Source organism: Bombina bombina, chromosome 2 (genome assembly GCF_027579735.1).
Source record: "Bombina bombina isolate aBomBom1 chromosome 2, aBomBom1.pri, whole genome shotgun sequence".
NCBI lineage: Eukaryota > Metazoa > Chordata > Amphibia > Anura > Bombinatoridae > Bombina > Bombina bombina.
This window is the reverse complement of record NC_069500.1, coordinates 827,302,547-827,316,534: the sequence shown is the minus strand read 5'-3', so window position 1 is coordinate 827,316,534 and position 13,988 is coordinate 827,302,547. Positions and strand designations below refer to the sequence as shown.

Sequence of the window (13,988 nt, the reverse complement as noted above, 5' to 3'; positions counted from 1 at the left end):
TGAGTCCATGGATCATCTCTAATTACTATTGGGAATATCACTCCTGGCCAGAAGGAGGAGGCAAAGAGCACCACAGCAAAGATGTTTACTATTACCTCCCTTCCCTCCAACCCCAGTCATTTGACCAAAGGAAAAAGAGAGAAGTAACACAAGGTGCAGAGGTTCCTGAGGTTTATAACACAAAAAAATGTCTAAATAAACAGGACAGGCCGTGGACTCACCGTGTCAAGAAAGAAATACATTTATCAGGTAAGCATACATTTCGTTTTCTTTCTAAGGACACAGTGAGTCCACGGATAATCTCTAATTTCTATTGGGAATCAATACCCAAGCTAGAGAACACAGATAAGGGAGGGACAAAACAGGGAACCTAAACGGAAGGCACCGCTGCTTGAAGAACCTTTCTCCCAAAAGAAGCCTCAGCTGAGGCAAAAGTATCAAATTTATAAAAGAGGAAACAGCCCTCATGGAATGAGCCGGGATTCTCTCAGGAGGCTGTTGTCCAGCAGTTTCATAGGCCAAACAAATTATACTCTTCAGCCACAAATAAAGAAGTAGCCGTAGCTTTCTGACCCTTGCGTTTCCCAGAGAAAACAATGAACAAAGCAGAAGACTGGCGAAAGTCCTTAGTCGCCTGTAAATAGTATTTCAATGCACGCACCACATCCAGGTTGTGCAGCAGATGCTCTTTATGAGAAGAAGGGTTAGGACACAAAGAAGGAACAACAATTTCTTGATTAATGTTCCTATCTGAAACCACTTTAGGAAGGAAACCTAACTTAGTACGCATATGCTTGATAAAGGCTGTATTAATCAGCTGAAACGCGTTGCCTACTCCTTGCTACACTAAATATTTTCATAGTCCACTTTCGAAGTGGACCGCCAAGACTACATCAAACCACGGACCAACAAATACGCTTGAAAGATATTCTGAAGCGTTCAAGAACAACCTTCAAAGCACCTAGTCCTCCTTAAAGGACTGCCAAGAACAACTGAAATACCTTACCTAAAATTGGGCCTAAAGAAACCTGTGGACACCTGCAGATCGGATACTCTGAAACAAAGTACGGATCTAAACAGAACACATTCGCAACAATTCAAGAGGTTTTGAAAACTTGAACCGGGCAAAAAGACCAGCCATCTGACGAAAGGATTAACGGTTAAAGCACACTACCACATTACCCCAGCATCTACTCCTTCAAGTATGTGTAATCGCGGAGACAAACCAACGCGACATACTGAAACCACTACAACACCGGCAGCGGCTATCCCGGCTTCCGATCCACATTTATCACAGTAAAAATTGAATTGGGCACAAAAAGAAACTAGACCAGAAACAAAGTATCCCAAAAGAAACAACGGGTAAGATTTATTATACCTACACCAACTAAGGAAGTTAATGTGAAGGGCAGATAACCAAAACTACTTAACAGTGACTTATAATCGCAATATATATAGCAATTAGACAAAAACGTGTTGCAGCACGCCCACACATACTATCCCCACAGAGGACTTAACAACAGCGCTTTTAACAAAAAGCAATTAACAATTACTCTAACGATCACGGCAGAAAGACTTTATCTTTCATAACTTATTATACGATTTTTACTGTATCACTTTATTTTTGTTTCACTTTTATTATTTGTTACTAATGTTGATACCATTGACGCTATTTTAATTATGTATGTTCAGCTTTAAACAAACGAATATGGTAAATATGGTAATTAAGAATTAATATTGCGAATATTCTTTGTGGATACCATACTTCTTCACAAGTCCACTATATCAAATCCATAAAAAATATCTGCAATTAAACCAAAATTCAAAAATTCAAATATACAGATATGTTTGTATAATACACTAAGTAACAGGGATTGGAAAACATATATCATTTTATTCACACTGTATGGTTGGCCAACCAGTTAGATTTGTTTTAAGAATCAATTTCTATTGTTTTAAATTTTATTGTATGTATTTATAATTCTAAAAATAAATAGATCTCATTGAATCCAACTACATAGTAAGACTATCTTTCCTTACTGGGTAATTAAGCACAAGCGCTTAAGAGTCTCATCCAATCCAGACTTAGTACGCAGAACTACCTTATCCGAATGAAAAATAAGGTAAGGGGATTCATACTGCAAAGCCGAGAGTTCTGAGACTCTGCGAGCAGAAGAAATTGCAACAAGAAACAACATTTTCCAAGATAACATCTTAATATGTAAGGAATGCATAGGCTCAAACAGAGACTGCTGAAGAACTTTAACAACAAGGTTAAGACTCCAGGGAGGAGTAACCGGTTTGAACACAGGCCTAATTCTGACCAAGGCCTCACAAAAAGATTGCACGTCTGGTACATCCGCCAGACATTTATGCAACAAAATAGACAAGGCGGATAGTTGACCCTTCAAGGTACTAGCAGATAAAATCGTAGGAATTTGAGCTCTACTCCAAGAGTAACCCCTGGATTCACACCAATACAGATATCTATGCCATATCTTATAGTAAATCTTTCTGGTAACAGGTTTATGAGTCTGGTCTCAATGACCGACTCAGAAAAACAACGCTTGGAAAAAAATTAAGCGTTCAATCTCCAAGCAGTCAGCTTCAGAGAAACGAGATTTGGGTGAAGGAAGGGCCCTTGAAGTAGAAGGTCCTTCCTCAATGGAAGTCTCCAAGGTGGAAGAGATGACATCTCCACTAGGTCTGCATATCAGATCCTGCGAGGCCACGCCGGTGCAATGAGGATCACCGACACCCTCTCCTGTTTGATTCGAGCAATGACCCTAAGCAGGAGAGCAAACGGAGGAAATAGGTATGCTATACTGAAATTCCAAAGGACCGCAAGTGCATCTATCAGTACAGCCTGAGGATCCCTCGACCTTGACCCGTACCTCTGGAGCTTGGCATTCTGTCAAGATGCCATGAGATCCAGCTCTGGCTGTCCCCATTTGAGAATCAAGTTTGAAAACACCTCCGGATGGAGTTCCCACTCCCCCGGGTGAAAAGTCTGTCTGCTCAGAAAATACGCTTCCCAATTGTCCACTCCTGGAATATAGATCGCAGATAGACAGCAGTTGTGGGTATCGAACAGAAGCAGGCACTACTCGGTAAGTAAAAATAAAAACATACGTTTATTATAGCAAATATAAAAACATAACATGTTCCCAAACAGAGGGCAGGCATGCATACAAGGCCAGTCTTACGCATTTTGCGTCCTCTAGTGGAACTTATTCTATGAATAAGCACCACTAGGGGCGCAAAACGCATTAGACTGGCCATGTATGCATGCTGCCCTCTGTTTGGGAACAGGTTATGTTTTTATATGTGTTATCATAAACAGAGGTTTTTATTTTTACTTACTGAGTAGTGCCTGCTTTTGTTCGATTCCCTGGATCATATATGGCCTGATCCACTGCTCGCTACGGCACTCCAGGTAATTTTGAGTAGCAGAGCACATTTATATTAAGGAGTTCATCTTCACCAGTTGCTCAGACCGGCATTTAAACCGTGTTCCGAACACCCCTCAAGCAGTTGTGGGTCTCTGCCCACTGAATAATCTTGGCTACCTCTGTCATGGCCAAGGAACTCAGAGTTCCTCCCTGATGGTTGATGTAAGCCAGTGAAGTTATGTTCTCAGACTGGAACCTGATAAACCAGGCTGAAGCTGAGACCAGGCCAGAAGAGCATTGAAGATTGCCCTCAGCTCTAGGAAGTTTATGGGGAGAACAGACTCCTCCCAAGTCCATGTCTCCTGAGCCTTTAGTGAGCCCCAGACTGCTCCCCATCCCAGCAGGCTGGTGTCCATTGTCACAATCACCCAGGTGGGTCTGCGAAGGCAGGTTCCCTGGGAGAGATGATCCTGAGACAATTACCAAGGAAGAGAGTCTCTTGTCGCTTGATCCAGATGAATTGGCGGAGACCGATCTGCATAATCCCTGTTCCATTGTCTGAGCATGCATAACTTCAGAGGTCTGAGATGGAACCAGGCAAACTGAATGATGTCCATGGCAGCTACCATCAGACCGATCATCTCCATACATTGAGCCACAGACGGCCGAGGAGAGGACTGAAGGGCCAGACAAGAGTCAAGGATCTTTGAATTTCTGACCTGTGTCAGAAATATTCTCATTGCTAAGGAATCTATTATGGTTCCCAGGAACGCTACCCTTGTAGCCGGAATCAAGGAACTCTTTCCCAAATTCACCTTCCATCCGTGAGAACGGAAAGGAATTTTTACCCTTTAAGTTCTGAAAGGAACGAAAATTACTCTGATGTCCCTTCTGCTTATTCCTCTTATCATGAGGGAGGAAATGACCCTTTCCTCCCGTAATGTCTGAAATAATTTCAGTCAAGCCCGGGTCAAACAAGGTCTTACCCTTGTATGGAATCGCCAAAAGCTTAGACGACACATCCGCAGACCAGGATTTCAACTATAAAGCTCTGCGAGTCAGTACTGCAAACCCAGAAATCTTTGTTCCCAACTTAATAACTTGAAGGGAAGCATCCGTAATAAAGGAATTTGCCAACTTTAAGGCCTTGATCCTATTCTGGATCTCTTCAAGGGGGGTATCTGTCTGAATAGAATCAAACAACGCATCAAACCAGTATGCTGCTGCACTGGTGATGGTAGCAATACATACTGCAGGTTGCCATTGTAAACCCTGGTGTACATACATCTTTTTAAGTAGCCATTCCAACTTCTTATCCATAGGATCCTTAAAAGAACAGCTATCCTCTATGGAGATAGTGGTTCCCTTAGTCAAAGTGGAAATTGCCCCCTCCACCTTAGGGACCATCTGCCAAGACTCCTTGATAGAGTCAGCTATTGGAAACATCTTCTTAAAAATTTGGGATAGAGAAAAGGGAATACCAGGTCTCTTCCATTCCAGAGCAATAATCTCTGTAGTTTGGTCTGGTACAGGAAAAACCTCCAGCATGGAAGGTACATCCAAGTATTTATTTAGCTTACTAGACTTCTTAGGATTGAATACGACCATCATGTCTGAGTTGTCCAAGGTGGCCAAAACCTTCTTAAGTAACAAACGGAGGTGTTCTAGCTTAAACCTGAAAGATACAATGTCAGCATCAGAAGAAGGAATTACACTGTCTGAGATTTTGCCCTCAGATGCCACGGAAGTATCTCCCTCCTCAGACTTCTGGGAGGGAACATTCAGAATAGCCACAACTGTGTCCGAAACCTTACTCACTGATTCTTTTTATTTCCTCTTGCGCTTTCCCTGCAGCATGAGAAAAGCAGACAGCGCATCAGTTACCACAGAGGATATGCGAGTAGCAATGTCTTGCAAAGTAACTCCAATCGAAATGTGAGAGGAAGCGCAGGGCACTGCATGTGGGGACGATAATATTTGGGACACTTGAGGAGAAAGCTGTGGCATATCTTGAACAGGAGACCCCTGAACAGCATCTTCCTTAGATAATGATGGCTCAGAATCAAAAAGTCTATCACTGTACTGTAATGTTCTCTCAATACATGAACAAAAAAGGATTGGTGGTTCAACATTGAAATAAAAAAACACAAGCTACATGTCACATTTTGCAGGGCCTCTTGATCCATCCTTACCCCCAAATTAAATAAAAATGTCCTTATTTAATTCTAAAGAAATTATATATAAAAAAAAAAAAAACCAACGTTACTATCACTTTAAATTTTAAAATGAAAGTTTATATTCAAAAACGCAACTGCAGAGCAGATGCTCACTAACAACCTCAGACAGCCTCTTCACCTCAGCACTTTTGCTGAGGTGCCTACCTGTCTTGCTGGAACAAGGGAAATAGGAGATTTAACAATCCGGACCCAGAGCTGCTCAAACAGGCTACAAGCCGAAAAGACCCTTGCTAGCAGAGCCGCTACGAACCCCTCTATACTGGATCGCACAGAAGTAGCAACCAGATGTGCGCAAAGCTTACTTGTCACCTTTGAAAAGCCCGCCCTCCTCATCGTGGGAGTGACTAAACTGATTCCCGGTCGCCATTATACCTCACTGTAGCCATCACATAATAAAGCATACAAAAAACACATTCCACCAAGTCCGGAATTAAACCGGAGCTGAGCCTCTATAACGAGTTACTTCTCTATATAAATATGCTACTGATCCTCAAACCCCCAGTGCCTGCATAACTGCCCATATGAATCTCATTAAGCCTAAATAGGATTATATTAAAATAAAAAGGTCCCATACAGATTAAACTGTAAAAGTGCCATATTTTCCTGACCCAAGAAAATAAAATTAGGCACTTACCTGAATACAACACTGCTGCAGCAGGGCAGCTCACTTGGTTTGAGAGGCACACCTCCCTCACATGGACCTGTGAAAAACAAAAAAAGACTGAATAATCCTACTCAGGCTTTCAAAACAGGGCAGCAACAACTGTTTGGGAGGCACAGTGAGTATTACACCCCACAAGTTCACAATTGCTTAAAAGCGACCACTGCTCTACTGAAGAGACTGACCGACTACGGCTATACCCCAGGAAGGAGCAGAGCAAACTTGCTCTGCTTCAAAATAATAAAATCTTGATTGAAGAATCTTCTTTCAGACACCTAAACTTGACATCCTCCTTGCTTTTAACGTAGGCAAAGAGAATGACTGGGGTAGGAGGGAAGGGAGGTGATACTTATCAGCTTTGCTGTGGTGCTCTTTGCCTCCTCCTGCTGGCCAGGAGTGATATTCCAAATAATAATTAGAGATGATCCGTGGACTTACTGTGTCATTAGAAAGAAAGTTAGATAACACCTTTTCCCCAGCTTTGCACAACCAACACATTCTCCAGCTTTGCACAACTAACTTTGTTATATTAATATACTTTGTAACATTTAAACCTCAACATTTCTGACCTGTTTCTAAGCCACTACAGACAGCCTCTTATCATATGCTTTTTTATTAGCTTTCACAACAAGAGACTGCTAATTCATGTGGACAATATAGATAACATTATGCTCTCTCCCGTGGAGTTGTGGCTGACAATGCACTAATTGGCTAAAATGTAAGTCAATAGATAATAAATAAATAAATAGCCATGTGATAAGGGGGCTGTCCGAAGAGGCTTAGCTACAAGGTAATCACAGAGGTAAAAAAGTATATTAATATAACAGTGTTGGTTATGCAAAACTGGGGAATGGGTAATAAAGGGATTATATATCCTTTTAAACAATAAAAATGTTGGAGTTGACTAACCCTTTAAGTATTTATGAGATATATTTTAAATAAACACGTTTTATCAAATTATGTAATTGAAGAATATTTGTCTTTATTGCGCAGTACCAGATTTTGTATTTTTTATATTTATTGGTTTTCTCACATAGGGAGAAGTAAGATTTGGTATTACTTAGATGTACATTTGCTCAATTATATATTTTTGAGATACAGATGTGCTTTATTGTTTTGTCATTTCTATATTCCTAGTAGCACTCACTAATGAAAATGTAATTAGCCATAGAACAAAAGGGTGGTTAGAGGAAGAGAAACGCACAAACTGTTTATCATGCTACAAAATAGGTATTATTTATTTAGCGGTTAACACAGAACATAGAACTTATTTCTTTCATATAATTGGCAAGAGTCCATGAGCTACTGAATTATGGGAAATACAATCATACCTGGAGGGGCAAAGTTTCCCAAACCTCAAAATGTCTATAAATACACCACTCACCACAATTCAGTTTTACAAACTTTGCCTCCCTATGGAGGTGGTATAGTAAGTTTGTGCTTGATTTCCTTCTGTGATATGCGCTTCTCAGCATTTTGAAGCCCGATTCCTTGCAGAGTACAGTGAATGTCAGAGGGATGTAAAGGGAGTATCACCTATTGAATTCTATGGTTTTCCATGTGGGAAATCTTTTCTTAGGTTCTCTGTTATCGGTCGTAGAGATTCATCTTCTACCTCCCTTTTCAGATCGACTATATATATATATATATATATATATATATATATTCCATTACCTCTACTGATAACTGTTTCAGTACTGGTTTGGCTATCTGCTATATGTGGATGGGTGTCTTTTAGTAAGTATGTTTTCATCACTAAGGGCTCGATTTACCACCTCTGCTTTGATAAATCTAGCCCTTAAGACATTCTCAGCTATGGTTTGGCACTTAATGTATTAAGGTAAAGTTCTAAATATATGTATTGTACTTATATTTGCCATGAGTCAGGTTTACATATATTTCCCTTTGCAGACTATCAGTTTCAAATTTGGGAAAAACATATTTAGAATGTTATTTTTTTCTTACCTGGGGTATAGTCTTTTCTTCAAAATTGATTGTATTCATTAATTTTTGCGGGCAAAACTAGGCTTGCGAGGCCGCAAAATGCTGATATTTATTGCGTCATTCTTGGCGCGAGGATTTTTTTGTCGCAAAGGTATGTTCGGTGACACAAATTTGCCATTTCTGGCTTCTTAGTTGACGCCAGGTTTCCATGCACAAGGTTGCGTCTGCCATGATGCGAGTTGCATCATTTCCGGAAGGTTGTTAGCGCCAGAAAAAATTTGTTTTGCGTTGCACGTCATACTTGCCGCCAAATAATTTAATTATTTAAACCCCACTTCCTATATGCCTCTTGCCTTTTTCTGTACTCAGAGGGCTATGCTGTTTGCATTTTTTCCCAGTCCTGAAACCATATAAGGAAATTGATCATTTTGCTTTATATGTTTTTTTTCTCTTACATTTGCAAGATGTCTCAATCTGATCCTGTTTCAGAAACCACTGTTGGATCCCTGCTGCCTGATAACAGTTCTACCAAAGATAAGTGTATCGGTTTTAAGTTAGCGGAGATTATATAACCAGATGTAGTATGTAACAGTTGTCATAAGCTTTTACATGAAGAGAATGTATCCATCAGTACTAGTACAATGCCTGTTGTTCCTTCAACATCTAATGTACATGATATCCCTGTGAATATAAAAGATTTTATTGCTGATGCGATTCAGAAGGCTTTGTCTGCCATTCCGCCTTCTAATAAATGTAAAAGGTCTTAAAACTTTTCATAAAGATGAGGAAATTTCAAATGACCGACAACATAATGAATTATCCTCCTCTGATGAGGATCTATCTTATTTAGAAGATCCTACCTCAGATATTGACACTGACAAATCTACTTATCTCTTTGAGATGGAGTATATTCGTTCCTTGTTGAAAGAAGTGTTAATTACTTTGGATATTGAGGAAACTAGTCCTCTTGATATTAAAACTAGTAAACGTTTAAATTCCGTTTATAAACCTCCTGTGGTTACTCCAGAGGTTTTTCCAGTTCCTGATGCTATTTCTGATATGATTTCAAAGGAATGGAATAGACCTGGTACTTCTTTTATTCCTTCTTCTAGGTTTAAAAAGTTGTATCCTTTGCCAGCAGCCAGATTGGAGTTTTGGGGGAAAAAAATCCCCAAAGTTGATGTACTACTATCCCTATGGAAGATAGTACTTCCTTTAAGGAATAGGAAACTTGAATCTTATCTAAGAAAAGCTTATTTATATTCTGGCTATCTTCTCAGGCCTGCCATTTCTATGGCCGATATTGCAGCTGCATTAAACTTCTGGTTGGAAAGCTTAGCTCAACAGGAAACAGATTCTGATTTGTCTAGCATTTTTTGCTTGCTTCAACATGCTAATCATTTTATCTGTGATGCTATTTTTGATATCAAAACTGATGTTAAATCTATGTCTTTAGCTATTTTAGCTAGAAGAGCTTTATGGAATGCTGAAATGTTATCTAAGTCTAGATTACTATCTCTTTCTTTCCAAGGTAACAATTTATTTGGTTCTCAGTTGGATTCCATTAATTCAACTGTCACTGGGGGGGGGGGGGGGGGTAAATCTAAAGCTTCTAATCGTTTTTGTTCTTTTCGACAGAATAAGGAACAGAAAGCAAATCCTTCCCCCAAGGAATCTGGTTCCAATTGGAAACCTTCTTCAAGTTGGAATAAATCCAAGCCTTTTAAGAAACCAAAGCCAGCCCCCCAAGTCTGCATGATGGTGCGACCCTCATTACAGCTCAGTTAGTGGGGGGCAGATTAAAATTTTTCCAGAACATTTAGGCAGATTCTGTCCAAAATGATTGGATTCAGAGCATTGTCTCTCAAGGGTATTGAATAAGATTCAGAGTAAGACCTCCTGTGAGAAGATTTTTTCTCTCACGCGTTCCTGCAAAGCCAGTGAAGGCTCAGGCTTTTCTGAAGTGTGTTTCAGATCTAAAGCTTTCAGGGGTAATTATACCAGTTCCGTTTCAGGAACAGGGTCTGGGGTTTTATTCAAATCTATTCATTGCCCAAAGAAACAAAATTCATTCAGGCCAGTTCTGGATCTGAAAATTTTGAACCGTTTTGTAAGAGTGTTAACTTTCAAAATGGTGATTATAAGGACTATTCTGCCTTATGTTCAGCAAGGTCATATGTCCACAATAGACTTACAGGATACATATCTTTATATTCCGATTCATCCAGACTACTATCTGTTTCTGAGATTCTCTTTTCTAGACAAGCATTACCAATTTGTTGCTCTTCCTTTTGGCCTAAAGACAGCTCCAATAATTTTTTTCAAAAGTTCTCGGTGCCCTACTCTCTGTAATCAGAGAACAGGGTATTGCGGTGTTTCCTTATTTGGACGATATCTTGGTACTAGCTCAGTCTTTACATTTTGCCGAATGTCACACGAATCAACTGGTGATGTTTGTTCAAAGACATGGCTGAAGGATCAATTTACCAAAAAGTTTCTTGATTCCTTTAGGTTCCCAGATAGATTCAGTGTCCATGACTAACAGAAAAGAGACAAATGAAATTGGTTTCAGTCTGTTAGAACCTTCAGTGGCTATGTGCATGGAGGTTTTAGGTCTCATGACTGCAGCATCGGACGCAATCCCCTTTGCTCGTTTTCATATGAGACCTCTCCAGCTTTGTATGCTGAATCAATGGTGCAGGGAATATACAAAGATATCACAATTAATATCCTTAAATCCCAATGTTCAACTTTCTCTGACTTGGTGGTTAGATCACCACTGTATAATTCTCTGACAGCACAAGGGGTTTGGAAATCTCAAGAGGTGAGGTTACCAATCAATATTTTAGAACTCTGTGCTATTTTCAGGGTTCTTCAGGTTTGGCCTCTGTTAGAGAGAACCATTCATTTGTTTTCAGACAGACAATGTCACAACTGTGGCATATTTCAATCATCAGGGTGGGACTCGCAGTCCCCTAGCTATGAAGGAAGTATCTCCGATAGTTGCTTGGGCAGAATCCAGCTCTTGTTTAACTTCTGCGGTACATATCCCAGGTGTAGACAATTGGGAAGCGGATTATCTCAGCCGTCAGACTTTACATCCGGGGGAGTGGTCGCTCCATCCAGATGTGTTTTTTCAGATTGTTCAGATGTGGGGTCTTCCAGAAATAGATCTGATGGCTTCCCATCTAAACAAAAAAGACTTCCCAGGTACCTGTCCAGGGATCCTCAAGTAGAGTTGGTGGATGCGTTAGCAGTTCCTTGGTTTTATCAACCTGCATATATCTTCCTGCCTCTAGTTCTTCTTTCAATAGTGATCTCCATGATCATTATGGAATATTTGTTTATGTTTCTGGTAGCACCAGCATGGCCTCACAGGTTCTGGTATGCGGACCTTGTCCGGATGTCCAGTTGTCAACCTTGGCCACTTCCTTTAAGACCAGATCTTCTGTCTCAAGCACCGTTTTTCCATCTGGATCTCAAATCATTGAATTTGAAGGTATGGAAATGGAACGCTTAGTGCTTAGTCATAGAGGTTTCTCTGACTCAGTGATTGATACTATGTTACAGGCTCGTAAATCTGTTTCTAGGAAGATTTATTATCGAGTGTGGAAGACTTATATTTCATGGTGTTCTCATAAATTCTCCTGGCATTCTTTTAGAATTCCTAGAATTTTACAGTTTCTTCAGGATGGTTTGGATAAAGGTTTGTCTGCAAGTTCCTTGAAGGGACAAATCTCTGCTCTTTCTGTTTTATTTCACAGAAAGATTGCTAAGCTTCCTGATATTCACTGTTTTGTACAGGCTTTGGTCCGTATCAAGCCTGTCATCAAATACATCTCTCCTCCTTGGAGTTTTTATTTTGGTTTTGATTAGGCAAGTCCTATTGAGGGAACATAAAGAGGCGCCACATAGGGTGATATTGACTAAGATCACCAAAAATGCAAAGGTGTGTAACAAAAACCCTTCAGGGTGGCTACTAACAAGATGTGGCGGCACAACCGGAGTGCCTAGCTGGACAGTACAGGACCAACCGAGTCACCCGTAGGGCTCAACAGGAAGCCAGGTACGCCAGGTCACATAGCGGGGCATGCCAATTACAAAGGCAGTGTAACAAGCCAGTCACCAATGGTAGGAGGGATGGCAGACAATGGTCAGGATGTCATAATGGAACTGGGAGATCAAAAATACATATACCGATCCTCCAGTAGGATAAAAAAAAGAGATCAGAACAAGTAGAAAAAACAAGTGTGTAAACTTTATTGTACAACACTAACACAGCAACGCAATTCTCAGCAACACATATGCCGGTTTCATCAGGCTGTATGAGAATCAACAACTACTTGCTCGATAAATAAAAAATGCTAGCCAATCATAAGCCGATGCCAAACCACACCTCCCAACGTCAGCGTGTGAGATACACTTCTAAAGGTAAAGACTATAACAGTCAAGTGTGGTTAAACTATGGTCATATGAGAGGAAGCGTTAAGCACATAAATTAAACACTCTAAAATACATGTAAATAAAACTACCTCTAAAATTAGAGACTTATCAAAGTCGATAAAAATCGGAGTACATATTACTGACATGATTAAAAACATAATAAAATCGTGTATAGTGAAATATTGATAGATAAACTATCAATATCATTCAATGTATATACAAATAAAAATCGGAGGACACATCATGTACAATTGGCAAATTATTATTGCAAGTGTAACCCTCTGTAAACTGGAGATTATTTGTGTGCCTATATAATCAGAAGGGAATAAAGGATAACCATAACCATAATATTGCAGGTCTAACCCTCTGTAAACTAGAGATTAAATGGGTGCCTCTATAATCCTAAAGGGATAAAGGATAATCATAGGACAAAAGGCAAATCGTACCGGACCATAGGCATACTAGAACATATAGTCCAAATATAGATAAGTGGATGCTAAATATACAGACTTGAAATAGGTAGATTGGGGACCATAACTAATAGTTCAGATTGAAAATTAAAAGATAACATAATTTATGTAAGAATTTACCTGATAAATTAATTTCTTTCATATTGGCAAGAGTCCATGAGCTAGTGACGTATGGGATATACATTCCTACCAGGAGGGGCAAAGTTTCCCAAACCTCAAAATGCCTATAAATACACCCCCCACCACACCCACAATTCAGTTTAACGAATAGCCAAGAAGTGGGGTGATAAGAAAGGAGCGAAAGCATCAACAAGGAATTGGAATAATTGTGCTTTATACAAAAAAAATCATAACCACCATAAAAAGGGTGGGTCTCATGGACTCTTGCCAATATGAAAGAAATGAATTTATCAGGTAAATTCTTACATAAATTAGGTTTTCTTTCATGTAATTAGCAAGAGTCCATGAGCTAGTGACGTATGGGATAGCAAATACCCAAGATGTGGCACTCCACGCAAGAGTCACTAGAGAGGGAGGGATAAAAATAAAGACAGACAATTCCGCTGAAAAATTAATCCACAACCCAAATCAAAAGTTTTAATCTTATAATGAAAAAAACTGAAATTATAAGCAGAAGAATCAAACTGAAACAGCTGCCTGAAGTACTTTTCTACCAAAAACTGCTTCAGAAGAAGAAAAAACATCAAAATGGTAGAATTTAGTAAAAGTATGCAAAGAAGACCAAGTTGCTGCTTTGCAAATCTGATCAACAGAAGCTTCATTCTTAAAAGCCCAGGAAGTAGAAACTGACCTAGTAGAATGAGCCGTAATCCTCTGAGGC

General features: G+C 39.7%; 1 protein-coding gene across 1 annotated transcript in view; it reads right to left on the bottom strand.

Annotated features, from left to right (window-relative positions):
* LOC128647322 (unconventional myosin-Vb-like) overlaps positions 1-13,988 on the bottom strand; it is a 338,426-nt gene that overhangs the window by 143,729 nt on the left and 180,709 nt on the right. The gene's annotated exons all lie outside the window — the stretch shown is intronic.